At 46.4% G+C, this 25,586-nt stretch overlaps 1 protein-coding gene across 6 annotated transcripts in view; it reads left to right on the top strand.

Annotated features, from left to right (window-relative positions):
- The window catches only part of SRCIN1 (SRC kinase signaling inhibitor 1), a 318,961-nt gene that overhangs the window by 106,161 nt on the left and 187,214 nt on the right, over positions 1-25,586 (top strand). For 4 of the 6 annotated variants that reach the window (XM_081885564.1, XM_081885563.1, XM_081885565.1 and 1 more), the window contains one exon: positions 1,111-1,173. The exons of the other annotated variants lie outside the window; for them this stretch is intronic. The gene's annotated coding sequence lies outside the window, so the exon portion shown is untranslated. The remainder of the gene's footprint in view (positions 1-1,110; positions 1,174-25,586) is intronic. 6 annotated transcript variants of the gene reach the window in all.

A 25,586-nucleotide genomic window follows, 5' to 3' on the forward strand; every position in this document is an offset into this window, starting at 1 on the left:
TTTAGTACCCATCTTTTCTCCAAGGAGCTCAAGGTGGTGTGCATTGTTCTTCCTTTCTGCATTTAATCCTAAAAACAACCCTGTGAGGTGGTTTAGACCGAGAGGCAGTGATAGGCCCAAGGTCACTCGGTGCATTTCATAGCTGAGCGGGGATTTGAACTCGGGTCATCTTGGTCCTAATTCAACACCCATACCACTACAGCAGCTTGGGGGTGAAGGCAGGAGAATTGGCTGCTGAAAGAAAGAGGCAAGGGATACAGCAGCTATAATTCCACACGCACCACTTCAAGGTGGGGGTATCAAGAATCAGGCTTCCATCCATTGGTGTGATGATCCACCTAACTTGCCAACTTCAGCTGCATCTTTGACAATTTCTGAAATGAATGTTGGAGCAGTGGGGGGTCCAGGAAACTGCCAGTTCACACATTGTGTGAGTGGATGGTGCTTTAGAGTGGGGCGGTGCCCTAGTGCAATGTGCAAGCTGACTCAGATGCTTCCTGAGCCAACGCCATATGCTTCCTCCCATTTTCCCCCTCTCCACGTGATATCTGATGTTGGCACTCTCCATGAATTCCCAATTTTCCAGGCACCACCTTTCTGAGGCTGAAGCATTGTGTGGCTGGGGGCGGGGAAACGTCTTGCTTTCCACAAGGAGCCCCCTACCTGCCACTCAGGTGTTCGGAAGAGAGGGTGGGGTGCGTGGCTCCTGCTCCGGCCTGGTAAGTGTGTGAACCTGGTAAGTGTACGAACCAAGCCTGCGTGGGTTTTGTTTTCGTTTCCTGTGGTTGTTGCAGGTGGCAGGCAATCGATCTCTAGCCTGGTGAGTGAAGTCCCAAGACTGCAACTTGGGGCAATGCAATAAACAAAACAAAAATAATGACGGCCTCCTCTCTCGTTTCCCATCTTTCATTGTGTTTTGTGTTTTAAGTTTTTAAACAAAAAAATCTTTTCTGATGTTGTTTTGTTTAAAAAACGAACAAACCCCACACCACTGTTTTCCCCAATATATTTGCCTCCTGCACCCACCGTTCATCCCCCCCCACCCACAGCCCCCAATCCCTTTCTGAATTTGTTTGTTCCTGAATTTCCTCCTTTCCTGTCCTTAACCAGGCGTCGGGCGAATTGCAGGAGGGAAGAAACCTGGACTCTGTTCCCTTTGTTTAAAGTCACCAGGTTAGTATCCGGGGTGGTTGTATTAACTGGTGGGATCCTCTCCCTTCCATCCGTCACCGTTTTAACTGTTCCTCCAAAACCACACCACCAACCCACCCACCCAGTCACCATTCTTCCATTGCAACCACCTCATGTAGAACTTGGACCCCTTTCCTTATTTTGCGCGCATGTATATGCCTTTTAAAGTGTGATTGGAATCTTAGTCACCATGATGCCTTTCAGGCTTGGGAGGAAACCTCTGTTGCTTGTTTTGTGGTTTTTTTGCTAAGGCGAACAATGAATCGTTTGTCAGTGCCTGCTGATTTAGAAAGGGTCACTAAAGCCTCAGTTCCATGCTGTTCCTGCACAGTGAGGGATCAGGACTGTTGTCACCTGATGATGAGCAAGCTGATGTTCTCAGGAGCAAGGTCTCTGCTCCTGCTGTCTATGCTGCTCAGGCATAGACAAACCTGTCAATTTCGGTTTCTGCCAGTTTCGTGTGCCCTTCTACCAGTCTTAAATTCAGTTTGCCCCTTTGTGATTGTTAAAAAAAAAAAGTAAATTGGGGGAAACATATGGATGAAAAGCTGTATGCATTTTCACAATACATGTATTTCGTCTTACAGTTTTGCCTAGTGTGAGCATTTTTTGCAAGCAGTTTCCCCCAAGAAGAATGTGGTTTTTGCATGTTACTTTCACAGGCGCACGCATTTTTTGTACATGTTCTTTGGCAGGACAACTTTCATTGCAAAATCCAGAGAAGTGAGACGGAGAGTTGTGTTTCGATTTGTGTATTGGTTTTGGAAGCGCCAATTCAGGAAGTTTGCATTAAACGGCAAATGAAGCAAATTTGTTTCCCCACCCCTGTCTATGCTCTGTTGACCTCCTTGGCTTGGTTTGTCCCTGCTTACAGCAGTCCTTACAGTGACTAGTGTTCTGCTGGCAGTCTTTTCTCTAGCTTTGTGGGGCGGCTTGGGGCTTGGGCAAGGCGCCATCATCTCATTGCTATAGTATAGCCCTTTTGCTGCCCCTGCACACTGGGTCCACTCCACAACTCCTTTTTTCCTTGCTCTCGTCACTGCTTGACAACCATATGTCAGGAGTGCTCTGATGGTGTTTCCTGCTTGGCAGGGGGTTGGACTCGATGGCCCTTGTGGTCTCTTCCAACTCTATGATTCTATGATTCTATTCTATGCTCACTGTTTTCTGATTGCTATGCCAAACTCCAGTGGTAGATCCCATAATCCCAGAATTGTAGAGTTGGAAGGGACCCTGTGGATCATCTAGTCCAACCTCCTGTAATCCAGCCATCCCAGGGATTGAACCTATGACCTTGGTGTTAACAGACCATGCTTTAACCAATGGAGCTATATCTGGGCATTCTTCATTTTGGGGAGTGCAAGTGAACAGGCTTGTGCAGTGGCCTGGCTGAAGCTTATATCCCTAACTGCGGACTCTAACGGCCTTTATGCTGAAGGGGTTCCATTTTTAGCCCAATGACTGTGGCTTTATTGCAAGCGATGGCTTTAAAAACCAAACAAGCCCAACACTAATAAAAATATAATAATAGGAATGCAAAATGCACTCTAGCCTTCGCAGCAGCAAACCCTGCTGCGTCTGTCACAATAATAGATTTTATTTCCATGGCAAGCGCTGGCTTTGAATGTTCTGGGTGAGCTGCATTTTGAAGTGAGACAGCTGCCAAGAAATGCTTAAGCCTATTTAAATTAGCAGAGAGCAGCGGGGTATGTGTGTGCGGAGAGAAAAGAGTGTAAAAAAGGAAACATATCAAGAGAGAGTAGAAACTTGTACTGCCATTATTTATTTATCATTTATGTCAGCCTTGCTAATAGGCCCCAGAAAGTTACTAGCTGCAAAAATTTGTTTACTAATCCTGCCGCCTCACACATACGTATGACGTTCAGTGCAATGCTGTGCCTTGGATCTAAGGGCCTAATGGCATCTTATACCTGTTAGTTTTATTCAGCTCCGGCCCTTGAGCTGATACGGCTCATCTTGCCTTGAGCCCAGCAGAGTATAATCCCAGAGTCTACAAACGAAAGGATAAGGTCAGGTATTGCTATACTTTATTTCTAAGCTATACCGAGAACGCACAAATATACATCTTGCCTCTGTGAGAGCAGAGAGCAACTCCACCAAAGAAACAACAGAACAACAAAAACAGGAAACCAGTGAACATCACATCCAGTCTCCCTTTCCTGTGAGAATCCAACAATATCTTGACTGTGGAATGAAAACATAGTCCTGTGACTACCAGCAGCTGCTCATTGAGGGAAACAGAAACCAACAATACCAGGGGTAGAGAATCTATGGTCTGTCATAAATGGTTTGGACTCCAACTCCCATCAGCCTTAGGTAGCATTCTTATAAGTGGATTTATTTGTTTATTTATAAACCATACTTTCATTGGGACCTGAAGCAAAGTATGGCAATGAAAACACCGAACAGGTTAGTAAGAGTTGATTGGCAAAGGATATCAGGTTTGAAAGGTGTCTCTGAATATTGTTTTTAGAAGATGCCTACAGATGAGCAGGGATATAGATCCTGCCAAATTTCTACTGGCAAGGAGTTCCACAGGGCAGGGCCTGCCACATTAAGGCTCAGACTGAAACTCAGGGGCATGTGGGACACCAAAAGTGCCCCTGTCAGGAGACCTCAGTGGTTGAGGTGGCGCAAAAAAAAAGGAATCAGGTGGTCCAGATAGCTAATGGGAGTTGTAGTCCAGCAATATCTGAAGGGCCGCAGGTTCTCCAAAGTTATCTTAAATTAAGCACAAGAGCCTGCTTAAAGCTGCTGCTTTAATGGCAAAGGAAAAGCAACCCCATGAGATATGCAGCTGCCCTTTCCCAGACAAAAACCCTCCTTGTTGCTAGATGCCACTGAAGTATCTGGGAGCAAATAGTTGTTGCGAGCTGCGGGCAGCCATTTTAGTCCATACTGTATTCACTGTATATTCGTGCAGCTTTAGACTGTAATCCTAACCGGCTTTACACTGAAATAAGTGGCACTTACATCTGAGAAAGCATGCATAGGATCAGTGCCAGATTTATGTATAAGCTAAACAAGCTACAGCTTAGGGCCCCATTCTCTTGGGGCCCCCCAAAAATGTAAAGGGGAAAAACACCTGGAAGTACATTTCCAAAATATAAGATAAAAAACAAATAAAATAAAACCTACATTGACAGTGTTTTGTGTTGTGTAGGCTCCTCTGATGTAAATAATGGGCCCCGCCTGCTAGCCTGCTCCCTAAAATATCACATATTTTGTTATGTGCAAATGGCTTTAGATACCTATGAGGTCCATAAATTAACATATAGCATATATTCAACACAAAAACAGCGATAATTTGTTGTTGACAAAAGACAGCTGGACATATAAAGGGCCCCATTACCTTCAGTAGCTTAGGGCCTCATCAAACCTAAATCAAGCCCTGCATAGGATGCACCACAGGAGCTAGTTCTTTCCTAGTTAACCAAGGTCCTCCTTCCTCCTCTCATTTTTCCTCACTGTGGTGGCCAGAGGAGTCATTGGTTATACGCCATCTGGAATTTGAGCCATGGGGTTATGCGGGGGAAGCAGGGATATTATTTTGTTAGGGAGAGCAGCCTGTGTGGCAAAAGGGTTGATCCTCCAACGCTGTAAAAATGAGACGGTGGTCACATTCTCCCAATAGACATTTAAAACATTCTTATGCCACTGTGTCCTCCAAAAAATCCTGGGAGCTATAACAATATTTATTACGGCCGTAGGCCCATACCGGTAAAAACAACAACACATAAGTAACAGCTTGTGCACGTGGGAAAAAAACAGCCGCTAAAACACCACTATAACAATAAAATTCTATAAGATAAAATGGCATACTACGCCTTAGTTAGCTTGTAGTGCTCCTTGTCGTCGCTTTTGGGTAAGGACAGCGACCAGGAACCTAGCCACTTTCAGGGTCGTATGAGTATCCTTATCCTGCAAGATTTGGGCAAGGTGGAATTTTGGTGGGGTACCCTCTAGTTTCTGTATGATTGATCCCAACAAGTTTGCCCGTGGCACACTGAACAGGGGGCAAGTGAACATAATGTGCTGGAGCGACTCCGGCGTCTCCTTATCACATTCGCACATGGCCCTTTGAGAATCTATGTCTCAGGACGTTGGAGGGAAAAACGTTGAACCTCGCTTTGGTAAAGGGCAGTCTATGGGCAACAGTCGAAAGGGAGGAGAGGTATGATGGAACGCAGTAAGTGAGCTATAGTTTGATACGGGTGCTGGGAGTTGTCAGAGCTACAGTTCCCAGCACCATTAACAACCAACAGTTCCCTGAATCCTTTGGAGGAAGCCATGATTGCTAAAGTGGTATAAGAGTGCTGAAATGTATGCTGTGGATTAGCATAGATGTTAAGAGACTGAGCTGTGAATTGGGAAGCTGTGAATCTTGCCTCTGCCATGAACTTACTAGGTAACCTTAAAGCAAGCTGCTCTCTCTCTCTCTCAGCCCTATCTCCAAATATGGGGGATCATGTCACTTGTCTGATCTTACAGGGTTAATGCAAGAATTATAACAAGGTAATTGATAGGAAGGATTTGGAACGCTTTTAAATTGCTATATAAATGATAAGTATTGTTTATATATAGACCAATTCATTTTGGACTTGACAGCATGAGGTTTGCTACTATAAAAGGTGAAACAAGGTTGAGGAATTCAAAAAGGTCTGGTTGTGCAGTCTCGACCTTCATGTGTAACATGCTATTATAATACATTTTATTTTGGTACTGCTTGGGAGGAGGGAAGGGTGAATTGTTTATGTTAAAGGGGGATAGTTAATGTATGATGAAACTTTACATTTCTTGTTGGTTTGATTTGGGTATCTGGAAGATCTTATCCAGTGAATTATAAATGGGGGGTGGGGTGGAAACGGGTTACAATAGAACACTCCCAATTGGCAAAGTGCTTTGGAATGTTTTTGCACTTTTGTGTAATGCCAACAACCCCATAAGGTAGGTGAGTCTTATTCCCATTCTGCAGATGGGAAACCGAAACTGAACCCCACTTTTGGATGCAGCCCTGCTTTGCAGCAGCTATTTGCAGAAGCCTCTTTCTGTGTAGTGCAGGGCAACCTGTGATCAATTGGACATTGTTGGATTGTGACTCTCCATATCCTTGCAACTGATGGGAGTTGGCACCCAGCAACATCTGGCTGGTCACGAGTTCCACACTTCTGATGAGGGATTCCATTTGCTAGATTGTGATCAGTGAGCCCATGGCAGAACTGGGAATTTGGCAAAGGACCACACTCAAATCTGTCCACTAGCCCTTGGACTTTATATTGGCCAAAGATCTGGATTTTGTCCCAAGTGGTCCCTCAGCTTTGTTGCACCAGGGTCCAGGGCCTCAGGTCCTGTTTCAGCATTTTATTAAGTCCTTCTCTCAGCTCTACCTACCCCAGTCTGGATAAGATTATTGTTGAAGTTTATAAAGTGGCTCACAGCTAATTGCAACCATTCTCACCCATAACAATAAAACCAGTCAACAAAAGCAATAAAAAAAGATTAACACACAACAACAGCTGTGTGCGAAGTTGTGGTGCTGGGGAGGGCTTCAGGGAACACCACAGCAGAGGCTGTTGCATACTACAGTGGTACCTTGGGTTACAGACGCTTCAGGTTACAGGCGCTTCAGGTTACAGACTCCGCTAACCCAGAAATAGTACCTCGGGTTAAGAACTTTCCTTCAGGATGAGAACAGAAATTGCGCGGTGGCAGCAGGAGGCTCCATTAGCTAAAGCAGTACCTCAGGTTAAGAACAGTTTCAGGTTAAGAACGGACCTCCAGAACGAATTAAGTTCTTAACTTGAGGTACCACTGTATTTTGCATACATATAAGCTGGTATTGATTTGTCACAAGTTGCCCTTAATATATTTCATGACTACTTGAACCTTCTCATGTGTGTGTGTCTATCTGTGTGACATGCATACCTCTTCCAAGCAAGGATAACACCTCATGCGTCAGATGACATCTACCGTAGTCCACAAAAGCTTATGCCATAATAAAACAATTAGTTTTTAAGGTGCCACAATAAGTTTTGTTTTTGCACCTCTGGGCCAAAATAACCCCTCCTTCCCTACAGACCCTCACAGATGTTAAGATCAGCAGAGAGGGTTTTGTTCGTGCTTCTGTCACCCGCAAAAGCTCAGTAGTGGTAGCAGTGGCCCGGGAGGGGGCATTCTCTCAGGCACCTCTTAGGTTGTGGAGTTCCGTTCCCACAGAGGTCCATCTGGTGCCTTCATTATACAGTTGTACCTTGGAAGTCGAATGGAATTCATTCCGGATGTCCATTTGACTTCCAGAATGTTCGGAAACCAAGGCACGGTTTCTGATTGGCTGTAGGAAGCTCCTGCAGCCAACCAGAAGCTGTGGAAGCCCTGTCGGAAGTTCAGGTTCCAAATAAAATTCACAAACTGGAACTCTCACTTCCGGGTTTGCGGCGTTCGGGTTCAAATGTCCAAGTCCAAAGTGTTTGGGATCCAAGGTATGAATGTATAGTTTCTGTCATACGATAAAGACTCACTTCTTTACCCTGGCCTTTGACACTTGAGATACATGTTTTCAGGGTGGGGGGAACACCTCCCCCTTCCTGTGACTGTGATTTGTTTAAATCGTTTTTCAACATTGAATTTTAAATTGATGTAACCTGCCCTGGACCTGATGTTGAGGGGCAGGATTAAATTATCTTCAACATCCTCATCATTATCATTATTTAACAACAACAACGCCACTCTATAATTTAGGCCCATTTTGAATCAAGCAGAACCTTAGACAATTTGGAGCTGAATTATGGCTGTATCTGACTGGTAAAAGCCAGTGTTTCAGCACCATTCGCCATTTCAGAGTTTTGTTAGTTTCCAAAATGATTTATTGATTTAGTCAGCAAAGAGCTGCTTCACACCCCCATGTGTATGACTCGGTGACAAATCACACAAGGCCTTGAAGTGGAACGTATCAAATGCCCGCACTGAAAAGTGTTGCAAGAAACTGTGTTGGCTGTTTTCATACATATAAGTCACTTAAGGTTTGCAGTCATTTAGTGGCAAATCTGCCTGTGTGAAAATGCTTATTGAATTGTGGAAAGGTTGCATATTCCTGGAAAGGGCAAAAAGAGAAAAACCCTCCCTTGCCTTTCCAAAATCCTATGACCCTACCCTGTTTGTATGATAAAAGCATTCTTCTGAATTCATACGTTGCCCAGGCCCTGTGGAAGCATGTCTGTTGTGGGAATGTCACAGGTTCCCCATCCTTCAAGCCTGCAATATGTATATTGGTGCTTAGAAACTGCAAATCTCTCCCCAGCCAGCTGAGAGTGACTTGGAGTGCTTTCTGAGAAGCGGGTGCAGCGGTTGTCACCAGCATGTGCTGAAAAACGCATGCAACAGCTCCACCAATGGCCAGGAACAAAACCTGCCTCTGGTTCCTGTTGCCTTGCTGTACCCCTACCAGCAACACCTTTGACCGGGCGTTGGGAATGACCTGCTGGTTTTACAGAGGCTGCAGTGCAGAAGGGACACCCTTTTCACTGATAGCCCTAGAACTTCTGGTCATCTGGTGATGCTGCTTTGAGACAAGTTCAGTGTGGACCAGGGGAGTTACTCCTTCAAGTGATTCATGATTAACCCACAAAATAAATTGCTACAAGTTGTAATGAAGGCCAGAGGCATAGACAGCTGCGAACCTCCCATCCTACCTGACTTAGGAACTTTCCTCATCCGCACACCCCCTCGCTCCGCTCTTGAGGATGTTGCTCACGTTTTGCTCGGTGTACCCTTTTTGAGGAATGAGTTGAGTAATTGGCTGGAAATGAATGAAAGCCGCCAACAGCTGATTGCCCCTTATTAACAGCGCTGTAAAATTCTAAGGAGGAAAGCTGCATTGGCATATATTGGAGACTGGCAGAGGCACAGATGTAGGCACAAGCTTCCTACTGCAAGATCTCCCTCTATTTGTTTTTCAGGCTTGTTTTGTTTTATCATGAGGGCTCAGTCCACCAGTGTTGTGAAGATACTCTATATTTTTCAATATTTGACTGTAAAACAGTGCCAGACCTACAGATTCTTCGATGGGGGCTAAAGCCTGCACTACTACTCCACTCTCCCGCAGGTTTCTGTTCTCCACCTCCACTTCTGGAGCCAAGGAGCCCTGCCCATCCTCTCTGGATTTCAGAAGGGGAAACGAGAGGCATTCTGGGTTGCCAACCCACCAAGCCTCGTATCCCTCTCCTTATGAGCTGGGCTCATTCACCACGAAAAGCTTGAACCCTGTGGCTCCCAGAATCAGGCCTCTGCACATTCAAGGCTATGGAGAAATGACTAGCCCCCAACCCACGTATTAGACTCTTCCAATGCTCAGATCTGGGCTTTCAGTGGCAGGAGAGACACCTCACTGTCCTGGCTCCAATGCACCAGGGGTTTTGCCTATGCACTGGCACCGCTTTGCTTGGTGTCCTTGCAGGAATGGCTCTTCTGTCCTGGCCAGCCTCTGGATGCCGACGGCTGGCTCCATCAACAAGTTCCCAGCTAGCAAGCTGTGGCTGTTGCAGGTTCAAGTCTGTCCTCACCACTTAGCACAAACATCGCACTCAGGAGCAGTGCTTGGAGAGTGGGGCAGCAATGGGACATGAAGGGCAAGTCATGCTTTTTCGGATATAGGTTAATCAAACAGCAGATTATATGGGTGGACTACCTCCTAAGATCCAGGTCAAGGCGGTCACAATTCTCCTAGGCAAGGCTGAACCTTCCCCCTGGCGTAATAGATTGCTATGTTTACAGATTCCTCCTCCCATAGGGGTACAGTCAAACATTTGACCCCCCTCCACCTGCTAGTCTGGTGTAGCCCAGCAGTGGCAAACTTTGGGCTTTCAAATTTCAGTGGCACCCTGTGTGATGCCAAAATTTGATGCCTCCCCGCTTCTCGCCTTTTGTTCTAAGTCATTGTTGTGGTGCCCGCTGCAGCACTCTTTTGGCATGCCGCCCAGTACAGGGAACTCTCCTAAATCCGCCTTTAAGCCCAGGAACAATTTTAACACATGACCTGTCGTTTTTTGTTGACGAGGCCTCGGTCTGCATTCCCCAGCTGTAAAATGGGAACAATAGCAGTCTATTTCGCTGGATTGCTGTGAGGTTGAATGCAGTGGAAGACTGGAAAGAACCTTTGCAAATGTCCACAGAAGTCCTGCTTCAATGAGAAACTGAAAGGTGTGTGGGGGGGGGAGCCACATAGGCATGTTAGCTGAGATCTGTGCAGATGGAGGTTGGGGGAATGAGGTTTGGCCTTCCAGGCTGCTTAGGGATTCTTTTTCAACCTTCCCCACTTAGCACCTCCTTAGAGAGGCCAGGCCATCAGGGTTCCCACTTGCTGCGTAATTGCCCTCCCACAGCAGGAAGCACAGAGAGGAATAATTCACAGCCTCAACGGCTTTTTAATAACTCTGTGCTTCAAGTCAATTTCCATTTTGCCTTTTAATTAAAATTACCATTTTCCCTAACAACAAGAAGCAAAAAAAACAAAACAACCCAGGGGGAAAAACAACAAAAAATTCCAGCAAATGCTCCTCTCTCTTATTTCTGATCTTGTCTTAGTCCTTGCGTTCCAGCATTCTAGAAATAAATTTCTCCCTGTACAAAGATGTTGTGTGCTCCCAACCCCCCTTTCTTGGCCTATCTGGATCACCCCCCCCAAGACATGCATGCAACTTTTTCAACCTGATTCCAGGGTAATTTCAAAGTTCCCTAAATGGCTTGGGGCCTGAATACCCAAATAATCATAGTCACCCACTTAGAATAATAGAATTGTAAAGTTGGAAGGGATCGTGAGGGTCATTTAGTCCAACCCCCTGCAACACAGGAATCTTTTACCCAATGTGGGTCTTGAATCCACGACCCTAAGATTAAGATTCCCATAGACTTGCCCAACCACAGATACCATCTTCTGAAGACTTTCTCTGGGTGTACCCACCAAAGTAGGATTTGCAGGTGGCTGCTAGAGAGAGGGCCTTCTCAGTAGTGGCACCCCAGTTGTGGAATTACCTCTCCAGAGTGGCTCACCTGGTGCCTGGAAAAACGCAAAGGCTTTATTACAAAATTTCCTAGGCTTCTTCATTCTGTGTGCCCTCCACACACTTAGAATCTGCATTCCAGGATTCCCATGCAGAGTCATATTGAATTTATCCAGGGTGCTCCGCAGCTTGTGTAGAACACACCTCTCCCAGGTCTCTTTAAAATTTGTAATTTATTTACAAATATACAAGTAGAGCAGATGCAAAGGCGATCGTAAGAGCCCTAGTAGATCAGACCCAAGGCCTACCTAGTCTAGCATCCTGTTTCCCAAACTGGTGAATGAACCCAGTGCCTACAAGAAGATCCCACAAGCAGGAAATAATTATACGCTCCTAATGCATTCTGCCTCTGGGTCCTGGAGTAGTCATTGGTAGCAGCCCTGACCGCCATGGATTTTTCTAAATTGCCTTTTAAAGCTGTCTAAGTTACTGACTGTCAGTATAACTTGTGAAAGCAATCCCATCATTTAACTATGTGCTGTAGCATATAGATATAGATATATAGATACGGTATACATATGGTATATGGTATATATATGATCTATATGGTGTGTGTGTGTGAGAGAGAGAGAGAGAGAGAGAGAGAGAGATAGAGAGAGAGAGAGAGAGAGAGAGAGACGCAGGTGGCGCTGTGGTCTGAACCACTGAGCCTCTTGGGCTTGCCAATTGGAAGGTTGGTGGTTCAAATCCCCATGACGGGGTGAGCTCCCATTGCTCTGTCCCAACTCCTGCCAACCTAGCAGTTTGAAAACACGCCAGTGCAAGAAGATAAATAGGTACCATTGCGGCTGGAAGGTAAATGGCATTTCCGTGCGCTCTGGCTTACGTCACAGTGTCCCCTTGCGCCAGAAGTGGTATCGTCATGCTGGCCACATGACACGGAAAGCTGTCTGTGGACAAATGCCGGCTCCCTCGGCCTGAAAGTGAGATGAGCACTGCAACCCCATAGTCACCTTTGATTGGACGTAATTGTCCAGGGGTCCTTTATCTTTACAGATAATTACAATGAAAACAGCATGGCACCAGCCATTAGTAGGGTGTGGAGGAGTAATCCCTTCTGTGCCATTTTTGCATTTGAAATCACACAACCTTCCTCTGAAACAGCAGTTTGATTAGCTGGATGGAATGAGTGGGAATGCCGTTGCTTATATTAGGCCTGTCCTTCCCACCAGCAGGATTAATAGCAGCTTCTGGAAGATGGGTGGCAGGGGTGTTTTTGATTTGGGTAATGTTGGAGGGGTGAGGTTAAATACCCACTTTCCTAGCACTACTGTCCTAATTCAGACCGCTGTCCCCGCTGTTTGCTTTATTAAGTGTGTTTGTTTTAGGGACAAGGGTTTGTTTTTAAAGGAAAATCCACTAATGGATTTCCTATGTCATGCATGTTTTTTGGCTGTTGTTCTAACTTCTTTATATTCCATTGATGCCAAGACAGGCTTCTAAAGTATAAAAACCAGTTGCACAACATTAAAATATATTAATTAAAATAAACAATAAAGCAACCCCGCTAATTAAAACACACAATTCAACTAAAAACACACGTGGCTGGAGTCAATTAAATGGTCCCGCTAGCAGAAGCCCAAGCAAGGATGTAAATTAGTACAACCGGACTTTTCACCACTGCTTTTCATGCCCCCTGCAAATTGGCGTTTTTTTGTGTGGGTGGGGTGGATAGCCCCAAAAACAGTGCAAAAAAGGAGAGGAAAGATTGTTCCACCAGGTGAGCAGAAATGCTTTCATTAATGGCTCAATCTCCTTAGTTAGGGCAGGCTTCCTCAAACTCGGCCCTCCAGATGTTTTTGGCCTACAACTCCCATGATCCCTAGCTAGCAGGACCAGTGGTCTGGGATGATGGGAATTGTAGTTTCTCTCTTTTTAAAAACAACAACAATTTTTTATTAGAAATTTAAACAAAACATATTATCTTAAAATATATCATCCTTAATTCCCCCCATTTCCCCCTCCCTCCCATAAAACAACCCCCCACCCCTTGACTTCCCTCAGTTCCAATCTCGGGTTTCTCTATAAATGCTATTCTCTGCATATTGCAAAATTGTATAAATGCTTAATTTGTCTAACTGATTATGGTCAATAAAAAGTTTGTGAGTGTTTATTCAAAACCTGCCAAGGAGTCCAATTCACTTTGTTGTCTCTTTAAATACTTTGTAAAAGGTTCCCATTCGTCTTTAAAATCACAGTTATCCTTGTCCCGTAATTTGTGTGTCAGTTTTGCCAGTTCTGCATAGTCCATCAGTTTCTCTTGCCGGAATTGTAGTCTCAAAACATCTGGAGGGCCGAGGTTGAGGAAGCCTGCCTTAGGGCTATGTTTAATTTCTCCCATTGGGTTGCATCCATTTCTTGTTCTACTCCAAGTAGAACTCAGTTGGATACAACCTGTAAATGCCAGTATTCTGCTTCTTATGCTGTTTGGTACGTCTAACTGCGGGGATGAGTCCATATGTTGGACTCCAGCTCCCATCAACTGCAGCCCAGCATGCCCAGTGGCCAAGGATGATGGGAGTTGTAGTCCAGGAACACCTGAAGGGCCACAGGAACCTCACCTTGACCTACCGGCTGCATCTTCCCTAGTGGAGGCAGGCACACACACACACACACACACACACACACACACACACACACACCTCCATTAAGCTGCCTCAAAGCTTTCAAACTGGAATGCTGGTGCTCCATAGGAAAGGCATCACCCTCTCACCTTCCTCTTTTCCTTTGAGGAGGCTGTCATCAAGGCAAAGCAGAGTTATGGCAACCCATTCTGCAAGAGATCCTTGGCAGAATGCAGAGGGCTTGAGCCCAGGGCTTCCATACCTCAGGATGGAGATCCATGCTGTATTTTTCCTTCCCAGCCCATGGAAAACAAAGACATTTGTTTCCAGTGGCAGCTGCACTGCCTCCCAAGTGACAGTGCGGCTGAGTGTTGCTGCAGCCAGGGAAAGAATAAATGCTTTCTGAGTTTCTGACAGTGGTCCCCCCGTCGGTTCTGGAGTGGGGGAGCTCACTCTTATGCTTTCTGACATCGTCACAGCTCCTAACCCGGGGCATCCAAAATGCTGGTTTGTGCATGAGTTTGGGGGTTTGTCAAACCGGAAAGGAGCAGATCTGCTTGCTCTGTGCTGTGTTGTCTTTTAAAAATGGGAACAAGACTTCAAGAGGGAAAGGGAGGCTCTCTCTTTCGAAGCATCTTTTGACAAGTTACTCTATGCGCCTTCGAGGTTGGCAAACCCATTCTGCATTATGATGGCTTGAAGCAGTTGTACGTATTTATGTACGCATATTCATTAGCTCAGGGGGCGCCAACCTTTGGGGGCTTGTGGGGGACATTTGCAAAGAGTAGGAAATGTCATGGGAACCAAACACTTACATACACGCACATCCCACCCTGTACTGCTGGATGCTAAAGAATTCTTCTTTCGCTGGACCTTTCTTCCAACAGGCTTCTTCTGGTTTCTTGCCTCCTTCACTGTCTGCGTTCCAACCTGTCATACTATTTCTTATCAGTCCTGCGTACTTAGGTGGTTGTGATAGCTAGTAACCAGCAGCCATCTAGCTAAATCTGTTATTGTGTCCATTATTGGAGCATCTTGCAAGTTGTCAAGCTAGACAAAAAAAAACTCATGGGAAAGGCCACCTCGCAATTTTTTTCAGCAGGGGGCCAGTCCACTGTCCCTCAGACCTTGTGGGGGGCCAGACTATTTTTTTTGGGGGGGGATGAACGAATTCTTTTGCCCCGCAAATAACCCAGAGATACATTTTAAATAAAAGGACACATTCTACTCATGTAAAAACACACTGATTTCAGGACCATCTGCGGGCCGGATTTAGAAGGTGATTGGGCCGGATCCGGCCCCCGGGCCTTAGTTTGCCTACCCATGATCTAGTCCAACCCCCTGCAATGCAGGAATATGCAGCTTTTCCCATACAGGGATCAAACCTGCAACTTTGGTGTTGTCAGCACCACGCTCTAACCAACTGAGCTCCTCAGAGTTTAAATTTCATGTCCAAAAGACTCTTAATTCAGAATGCATATTTTCTCATTTTGCCTGGCTGTGCTTGGCTTGCACACTTGGTTCTAAACCCAAGAAGGGCTTGAGGGGTGGCTGAACCACCAGGGTATATGAGGAGACACCTGTAGGGTGAACAGCGCGACTCACAAGGCATTTGTGGGGGTGGGAGAGACCATTTTGTTCCTTCCAAACACTTCTGCGATTCTCTTGAGAGTTGCAAACAAAACGGTGCTGGGGAAGTGTCCCCCCCTCCCCCCAAAAGGGAGATGTGATGTTGGATGCGAAGGTGAAGCGAGGCAGCCCCCCTCCCCTCCCTTTCCTTTCCATCTCCCGAGGTGTCTGCAATTTGAACACTGACAGGTGCAGGGATGATGAGCTTCCAATCTGTCAGTGCCGTTGATATACCTATAATTACTGTCTGATGTGCCGGAATTAGAATGAGAACAGAGTTGTCTGGTGCCGACAGGGGTGTCCTTGGCTGTCTTGCAGAGGGGACAGAAGAGCATTGGGGCCTTGCGTGGAAATGGTGGCCTCTGTGGATGCTGCCGACCTCTTACCGCCATTAAGGAAAGGTGCAGGGCGAATCTGTCGACACTTAGCCTGTGTGAGCTGCCCTGCTGCCCCCAGGAGGTGCTGTGTAGTGACTTGGGGGGCTGTTTTCAGGACTGCCTTGGTGCGTTGCTGAAGTGTGGGATTCTGAGTGCCTATCCGGGGCCTGCACCATGGCCAGGCATGACCTCTTCAAAAAGAAATTCAGAAGCCAGGAGGCTGCTATAAAGAGAGGCACAAATGGATCACACTCAGATGGAAACATTTGAGTCTATGAAGGTTAAACAGAGGGCATGGGGAAAGTGTGAGTCTGATTAAGGCAGGGATGAGCAGTGGCGTAGCGTGGGTTGTCAGCACCCGGGGCAAGGCAAGTAATTTGCACCCTCTAACCCGTGGATTTGCGCCCCCTAACCCATGGATTTGCGTCCCCTAACCCGTGGATTTGCGCCCCCTAACCCTAACCCCCAGATGTTGCACCCCGTGCAGACGGCTCCTCCTGCACCCCCCACGCTATGCCACTGGGGATGAGGGATCAGTGGTCCGCCAGACATTATTGGACTCCAGCTCCCATCAGCCCCAGCCAGCACAGCCAGTGGTTGGCAATGATGGGAGTTGTAGTCCAGCAATATTTGGAGGGCACCAGGTTCCCCACCCCAGCAGTGAGGCTGCCCCTTACATTGCGCTAGCTTCCATTTGTGCACCTTGCACGCCATCCATATTTGGAAGGCGCAGAGAAGGGCAAGCAGAAAGACTAGGGCACTAGAGTAGCACCCATGCAATGTTTGGGCGAAGGTGGAGGCAGTAAGTGCAAACTTATGCATGTCTACGCAGAATTAAATCCCATTAAGTCCACTAGGGCTTAATCCCAGATCAATGGGTAAGGGATTTCAGCCTGAAGCCAGGGAGAGGGCATGTTAGAAGCATATGAAATTATTAGCGGTGTCAGTTGCGCATGCGCTGTACACACCTCAGCTTGCGTTTTCAAATCAGGTGAAAGCTGGTTAGAAGGAAAGCACATCAGACAGGAGCCTCTCTCAATAAATTACAGGATCAATGTGGATTGTGGCTAATGTACGTGGCTTCAAACATTAGCAGCGATAGCGCACTGGAGCCGGAGTAAATGATAATGTGACCACCGCCTTTGGTTCTGTCCCCCTATTTCAAGGTCCTGTGTCCCCACCTGTCCTTCACTTTGACAGCATCTGTCCTTTGTGTTTAGAGCCCAGGCTCTGCTGGAGAGAGAAAGAGGGAGAGAGAGCTGTTGCCCCCCTTTCTCAAACTCAGCTCGCTCTCCTGACTTCAACAGCACCCACTTAACTGTCTCCAGCTCTGGAACGTGGCCCTGGAGCCTGTATCCTAAGCCGGTGGTTTGTCATTCGCATCACAGTAAGGACTACTAAAAGGGGTCTGGGGAAGAGATTCGGAACCCATTTAGCAGCTTCTGCTCAGAAAAAGAGAGAGAGCAGGACCTCAATTAAACTATTTGTAAATCGTTAATTTAAGCATCTCGCTCAGATGCCTTAAATTGCTCTCTCCCGCGGCTTACAAATGGGGAAAGAGCAGCAAAATACAAATGGAGCACCGGAGGAGGCGGGGAGAGAGAATGCGGCTTGCTTACTTTTTTTTGGCAGCGGTAATAGCGTGTTGCTAACAGAGTCCTGATTTAAATCAGGAATAAATCAGGAAACTCTTTAAAAAAAGATCAGTGTGTGGAGAGGAGGAGAGGCCCCCAGGTGAGGCGAACGGAGGAGGCAGCAGAAGGTTTGTTCATGCATTTGTGTCTTCTTCGTGGGGTGTCTTCTTCCTTGGTTCTCTGTCTTCTGAGTCCTGGTATGTGGCAGCTAATTTCTGTGATGTTAAATGGCTCATATAAGGCCTGCCCTTCTGTGAGACAGGGAAAAGTGACTGGTTTCAGGAGGCACCAGGAAGGTGGGTGGGTGGAAATAGATGGAGGCAGGAGCTGGATGGTGCAGCAAGACTTTTATTTTTAAAATATCAGCTGTTATTTGGGGATGGGAGGAGTGAGGAGGCTGCCATCAAGGCCTTTTCTTCAGGCAGCAAAATGTCTTGGGCTGGCACTGGGCTGAAAGCTTGCTTAGAAAGATGCCTCACTTAATCACATATGTAGGAAATGGAGCTGCATCTATGGAAACACACTTTGCAAATGCTCAGAGGCACGCTGTGTTTTGTTCACGTATTCTAGGATCAGATTTAAAATGGATTCTGGGCCAGAAGTCTTCTTTGAGATTAATACCTTGAGCGCGCTGGGTGTGGTTGATAGAGGAAGCAGTGCTAGGGAAGGAAGAAGTGGAGGTTTGTTTTGATTATAATCAAAAGGGCATTGTCACAATGTCTAACTTGATTGGTTGTTTGGCGTTCTGACATCATCACCGTCATCATGTGATCACTGATTGGCTAGCATCATGATGTGAGAAAGAAGCAGCCTAGAAGAAGGTGGGGGGCGATGGCGAATGTGCTGTCAACATGAAGTCTCCTCTCTTTAAAGATAAGTGTTGGGGCTGATGCCTTGGAGCAAAGCAAACAGGGAGCAGGCCGGCCAGTGTGGACGGTCTGAGGCCCATATAGCCTTCCTTGAAGCAATGAGTTGTTCAGACTCTGAGCTGGAACCGCCTATCTGTCACCTGAGAGCACCTGAAATAGAAGCTTCAGTGCTGCCCCTCCAACTCACCTGAATTGGTGGCATGGCAACAGCTCCCCCTCTTGGCAAGCTACCATGATAGTGCAGTGAGTTAGAGGCTTGGGACTGGTTGCCAGACTCCAGGGTTCAAGACCAATAGGTAGGAAAAACACCACTGTTGGAAAGGTAAGAATGTTTGTAGGCTGCAGAAGGACTCCCTCATCCATATGGTCTCAACGTTGCAGATTTCTCTGCTTTAAATAGTTCTCTTGTGTCCAAGCCTCCAGTGTCTCCAGAATCAATGCAGAAACCTCTCCAGCAATCCTTCCAATGTTACGTTGCGTAACAGGCAGTACTTTCATCATTGACTTCTGTATATTTTTAATTACCGCCAGCGATACATACTTATCAATTGGATTGTGGTAATTCCGTGACCTTTTATCTTGTTTAAGCTGCTTTAAGCCTCTTGGGTAGAGGTCATCCTTTCTGGGGGGGTTGTTGTTTGAGTGGGTTTCATTTTGTATTTTAAGCTGCCGGCACGGTTGCCTGGGGAAGAGGGGGTGTGGCAGGCTGTCAGAAAGCAATTTCCTTGCCGCGTTCCATTCCTTTTAGCATCTCTCTCTTACACACCTCAGTGCTTTTCTCATTTCAAAGGGCAGCAGAAATCTGCACTCATCCTTGGCCGATATGGCCTTGCTTCTTCCTCTCACGGCATTGGTTATCTCTTCTCCAACCTGCATAGACTGAAACGAAAAGTGGCAGGCAGTGGAAGACAAATCCTGCTTCAAGCCTCCCCTGTAGAATGCCCAGGCACCAGATTTCATCCCTGGCTGAGTGTTGCTGGGGTGTCTGTGTTTGTGCAAACTATTATTTCACCTTAAAACCCTTAATAATCCCTGAAACCCATGCTTAAAGCCAAAAACCGTGGTCACCTGTCCAAGGTAGGATCTAAAATCACATTTTGTCTTTTATCTGGGGGCGGTCTTAAGCAGGTTGGCATTCTGTGTGTGTGTTTTTTTTAGGGATGGAGGAGAGGTTTGTTTGGTCTGTGCCTTTAAGTAAACATACCTGATTATTAGACTTCCTGGCATGGCTCAGAATGTAATTTTTCATGCACATTTCACCCTACTCCCAGTTTTGTGATGCAATTCAAAAGCCTACCAAAATGTGTAAAAAGTACACTTAGTACAAAACATGTTTAGAAATGCACACTCTGAGCTAAAATATATATTTAAATATACAGTTTCACATGGATTTTTAATAATTAAAAAACTAACAAGCCATAGGCTTATTATGCAGAAACAGGAAGGAAATGATTTTTGAATGATCACATGTAAAATGGACACAGACAATAAATAGGCTGAGCTATATGTCCCCAGTGAATATGTTTAATTCTAAGGTAGTACTTTTTGCCTGCATACTTCCTTCTGCGCCAGTATAATGCTTATGCAGTGCAAACATCCGTAAGCAAACAATCACAAAGGCACCATAAGTTCTAGTGCTCTCCCTTCTCCAGGGGAAATTGACCCCATTAAGGCTGCACGGAATGCCATCAGGATTCTAATTTCTGCAGAGACTTACAAATACCTCTCTTGAATGTATAGAACAAAACATTCACAGGCTAGCCCTGGAATATCATCCCACTGGGTGATAGCGTGAAGCAGCCAACTTTTTGAGGCGTTGTGTGTGTGTGTGATTGTCAAAACTAGTTATTGCTTGTACTACTGTTTTTTTTATAGTGACAACTAGGTAGTGGCCCCCATTGAACCAATTAGGTCGAAAGCAGGGAGACCAAAAGTAAGTGGAAGAAGAGCCAATGACAGGCAGACTCCCTGCCTTGTCGTCACTGGGTGGTGAAGCTGCCTTTCCATATGCTAATAATAATAATAATAATAATAATAATAATAATAATAATAATAATAATTTTATACCCCGCCCATCTGGCTGGGTTTCCCCAGCCACTATGGGCGGCTTCCAACGAAAGATTAAAAATACATTAAAATATCAGTCATTAAAAACTTCCCTAAACAGGACTGCCTTCAGGTGTCTTCTGAACATCAGATAGTTGTTTATTTCTTTGACATCTGATGGGAGGGCGTTCCACAGAGCGGGCGCCACTAGTGAGAAGGCCCTCTGCCTGATTCCCTGTAACTTCGCTTCTCGCTGTGAGGGAACCGCCAGAAGGCCCTCAGCGCTGGACCTCAGTGTCTGGGCAGAACGATGGGGGTGGAGACATTCCTTCAGGTATACTGGGCTGATGCTGTCTAGGGCTTTAAAGGTCAGCACCAACACTTTGAATTGTGCTCGGAAATGTACTGGGAGCCAATGTAGGTCTTTCAGGACCAGTGTTATGTGATCTCGGCGGCCGCCCCCAGTAACTAGTCTAGCTGCCGCATTCTGGATTAGACATTTGTTGATGGAGCAGGGATGGATGGGTAAGTAGAGATGGTTGGGATGGAATAAACTACATCTTGTTAAACCCCCCCCCCCGGCCCTTGAGATGGGACGAGCCACAAACATGGTTATTTCCAGTACATACAAACTGCTCATGTGCTATGAGGCCATGTGAATCGGATGCTGGCTCCTGCCTCTTCTGCCACAGGGCCAACATTTGGAGAAAACTCCCAGGATAATAATCCTGGATGAGATTCATCATGGCAAAGGGAGTCAGGTGACCTCAGAGGACCAATCCAGAGCCACTGCCTGATGTAAAATTCCCAGATCTCTTGCTTTCCTTTATTCAGGGCAACTTGCGACTGAGAGCGTTAGGTGCTCCCCAGTCATTGCCAGAGTACTGGTTTTTGGTTGGCCTGCCTTCAGCCTTGTTCTTTCTCTCCTGCCTTCCTCTCCACCTGTGATACTTGCCTGCCCTGTAGCCAGAACGCCTGGCAAAAAGTGTGACATGAAACAAGCTTTTGAAAATCTCTCCATACATTTTAGAACTCTGCTTCCGCCCTTATTCTTTATGCTGCGGCTGTTTCCTGTTCCTCCTCTTTGTGCAAATCCCAGGGAAAGGCCTCGTCGCCGTCTCTGGTGTCCTACACAATCTAAATTAAATAGACGATGTGCTTGGAAATTTATTTCCACATCAGATGGCCAGGGCAAAACCGAGCTCGGAGGAGTGTTGGTGATTTATATACATAGCTTAATTATATCCTTAGCAGATTAGTGCCAAAAATCCTATGCAGCTCAGAGCATCTGCTTCCCGTAATTAATCTTACACCTCTTCAGTTATTATCAGGCATGGAGGTGCCCTGCAGGGGCACCTTTGGAAACTGTAGGGTGCCAAGCCAGAAGCAGCAATAGCTAAACGGAGCCACTAGGGTTGACTGTGACTTGATATAGCCACAAACAGTTGTGTGAAAGTGTGGACTGTGTAGTGTAACTTTGTGGGTCTGATCATAGAGCCACCTTGTCTGGCACTCTGCTTCCTACTGTTGTCAACCAGATATGTTTGGGAAGACCTCAGGCATGGCATGGAGGACATAGCCGCCATCTGCACACGGATATTCAGTGGTAGACTCCATTGCACATTTTGGGTTTCCGAATCTTACAGTGGGAGTGGGAACCCTAAGACCTGGGTCCCAATGTGGTCTATTCAGATCTCTGTATCCATCCCTTGAGACTGTCCCCTGCCAACCCTCCCCTCCCAGACTATACCCCTTAACCAACCAAGTTCTGTCTTCTCCTTGAGTGCTTTTGCCTGCCTGGAATATGTCCTTGAACCATGATAATCACGCCTCTTTCTTGACTGGATGGAGAGATGTATGTGTGGAAACCTCTGGTTTTTGCTTGGCTGGAGTCATAGATGTTGCTGCACCCACTCTTGCCTCTGGCCCCACCCACCACGGCATGCGGGCGCCAGGAGGTTGCCCATGAGACAATGTGCCTCTCAGGCTGAAAATGGTTCCACACCTCTGTAATGTAGGAAGGATGGCATGTTTAGCGCCCATTCCACATCATCCTTCACACAGACATCTGTTACCTTGTTTGTCATCCCAATGTAAGTAGAGCCCTGCAGGATCAGGCCAGTGTTCCATCTAGTCCAGCATCCTGTTTTCACAATAGCCAACCAGATGCCCATGGGAAGCTGGCAATCTCAACAGCATTTACCCTTCCTTTGGTTTCCAGCAACCAGTACTGAGATGCATAAACCTCCAGACTCTGGAAACAGAGCATTGCCATTGTGCCTACTATTCTTTCCCTGATTAAGGCTGCAGTCCAATAACACTTTTCTGGGAGTGAGTCTTCTTGAACTCAGTGGGTCTTATTTATTTACTATTGTGTTCACGTCCCACATTTTCTCCAAGGAGTTAAAGGTGGCATGCATGCTTCTCCTTCATTCCACCCCCCCTTCTCATCGCTGAGTAGAGACGAATAGGTGGACGATAAATGGATGCACAGGGTCTTAAAGGTGCAGGCTCAGTCAGATGCTGAAATGCCTACCTGAAGAATGGAGACTCCCCAGGAGTAAAGGAGTTCTTGTGAGTAAGCCTCTCCTCAGGAGTAGACAAACCCTTCCAGCAACATGAGTGCTTTGCAGCTATGTTCCGGTGTGGCTCTGAAAGCTGAGATGTAAGAAGCCTACAGTTTCAAGAATAGAGTGCTGGAACATCTGGGCTGCATCAATAGGAGTATAGCATCTAGATCAAGGGAAGTAATAGTGCCACTGTATTCTGCTCTGGTCAGACCTCACCTGGAGTACTGTGTCCAGTTCTGGGCACCACAGTTCAAGAAGGACACTGACAAACTGGAACGTGTCCAGAGGAGGGCAACCAAAATGGTCAAAGGCCTGGAAACGATGCCTTATGAGGAATGGCTAAGGGAGCTGGGCATGTTTAGCCTGGAGAAGAGGAGGTTAAGAGGTGATATGATAGCCATGTTCAAATATATAAAAGGATGTCACATAGAGGAGGGAGAAAGATTGTTTTCTGCTGCTCCAGAGAAGCGGACACGGAGCAATGGATCCAAACTACAAGAAAGAAGATTCCATCTAAACATTAGGAAGAACTTCCTGACAGTAAGAGCTGTTCGACAGTGGAATTTGCTGCCCAGGAGTGTGGTGGAGTCTCCTTCTTTGGAGGTCTTTAAGCAGAGGCTTGACAACCATGTGTCAGGAGTGCTCTGATGGTGTTTCCTGCTTGGCAGGGGGTTGGACTCGATGGCCCTTGTGGTCTCTTCCAACTCTATGATTCTATGATCATCTTTGCACCAACTCCCTGATGTGTGATAACCTGTTTCCTTAGCTGCCTCCTCCAATATTTGAACCTCACTTTTTGCAGTGTCTTGACTCTGGACTGCGACTTGACCATGTCTCTCTGTTTGGACTTTGGACTGCTGCAAGGCTCTGATGCCAGGACTGCTCCTGTTAACTTGCAGCTGGTTTGCCTGTGTGTCACCTGAAGCAGGACATTGTACAGTACAATTTAGATGGGTTTGCAGGTGGAATCCCTGCCCCAATGGAAGAATGGGCCTTGCTCGATGATTCAAGCAAGTTTAAGGTTTGGCATCTTCTCACAAAGCAACTGTTGACACTGGAAATAGTTGCCATTTTTGCTGGATTCCTTCAACATTGTTAGCATGACGTTGGGTTGCTGTCAGCCAGGTTAGGGTAGTTAGATACCTTGCACTGTTGCAAGCAGGTGTGGGGTGGTAGCTGTCTTGTTGAGCCCAGAGGATTAGACTACTTAGGTCGTTAAATTGTGGTAATGATCTTTTCCCACACAGAGACATGCTGTTAACCGTGTTCCAGTGACGTCAAGCCACAATTGGCAAAGTCTGATCAGGGCAAGGAAAGTCAAGTCAGAAGCTAAGGGCAAGGGGGAAAACAGTACCTTGGATAGCTCCAAGTGAGCCTTGCATGTTGATGCTCTTACCTACCAAGATAATTGTGGATATATGTCCCAAGGACAGGCATAGGCAAACTCGGCCCTCCAGATGTTTTGGGATTACAGCTCCCATCATCCCTGACCACTGGTCCTGTTAGGTAGGGATGATGGGAGTTGTAGTCCCAAAAGATCTGGAAGGCTGAGTTTGCCTATGCCTGCCCAAGGAGATCTAGGTCCAACTGAAGCCTTATGTCAGTGATGGCCAAACTTGTCCCTTCAGATGTTTTGGGACTACAACTCCCATCAACCCCAGCTAACAGGACCAGTGGTCAGGGATGATGGGAACTGTAGTCCCAAAACAGCTGCAGGGCCAAGTTTGGCCATCACTGCCTCATGTAGTAGGCTGATAAGACCTGTTCCACCTCTGCTGGAGAAGCTAGCTGGCTAGTTGAAGGGCCCTCAACTGATTTTGCAGTCTCTGACTTCTGCAAGGCTGTAGAGATTGATGTACTGCAGGGGATTCACCCTCTGAGTCCAGGAATGGTGGCAGGCTACGTTCTCTGGCTGGAAAGGTGCCAAATATGGTATGGACAACCCCTTGCTCTGAGGTAGCAACCTGAGTCTCATCCATCAGGGACTTCTGCTGCACACTGCAAGGCCCCTTGTTGGAGGGCACAATAAATCTTGTTATTTGGACCTCTTCTTTGAACTCTGTTGTCAGATGCATTCTACTTGGAGCCATCACAGAACATTCCATAAACCACCTCTGATGTCAAACCACATCGACTCACTAAAGGTTGGGTCTTTAGAATCAACTCAAAGCTTTGTGGATATGAAAAAGAACTTCTTTTTTTAACGAGACCTGAACATTTGAAGTCCACATTTATTTTGCAGTTTACAAGGGCAGTGGGGTAGAGATTGCTTGTTAATAATGATCATGGAATGCAGAACCAGTTCTGCAAGCGGTGAGGACTTCTGTCCATTCAGTTGGATGGGATTACTTTTTCCCATGACACTGCAAAGTGGATATGCGTATGTGTGACTATGTGTATTTGTTCACATAGGGTGTTCCGGGTGTTAAAAAATGATAAATTGACCGCCCAGGGGCCACTTCTCCTTGAGATATTTGGAATGTTTCCCTTCCTTCTAAGGAGCTCCATAAGCCTCTTTGGTCTCAGTTTGTCAGAGGGAGGGCAGCTGCTCTGGATTGCTTTGCCAACAGCAAGCTCTGCCCTTCTCTGCCCCATCCACTGCCTGTTTGGCAAGTGCAATTTTTCTGAGT

The sequence above is a fragment of the Podarcis melisellensis genome (genome assembly GCF_964234715.1).
Source record: "Podarcis melisellensis genome assembly, chromosome: 13".
Lineage (NCBI taxonomy): Eukaryota > Metazoa > Chordata > Lepidosauria > Squamata > Lacertidae > Podarcis > Podarcis melisellensis.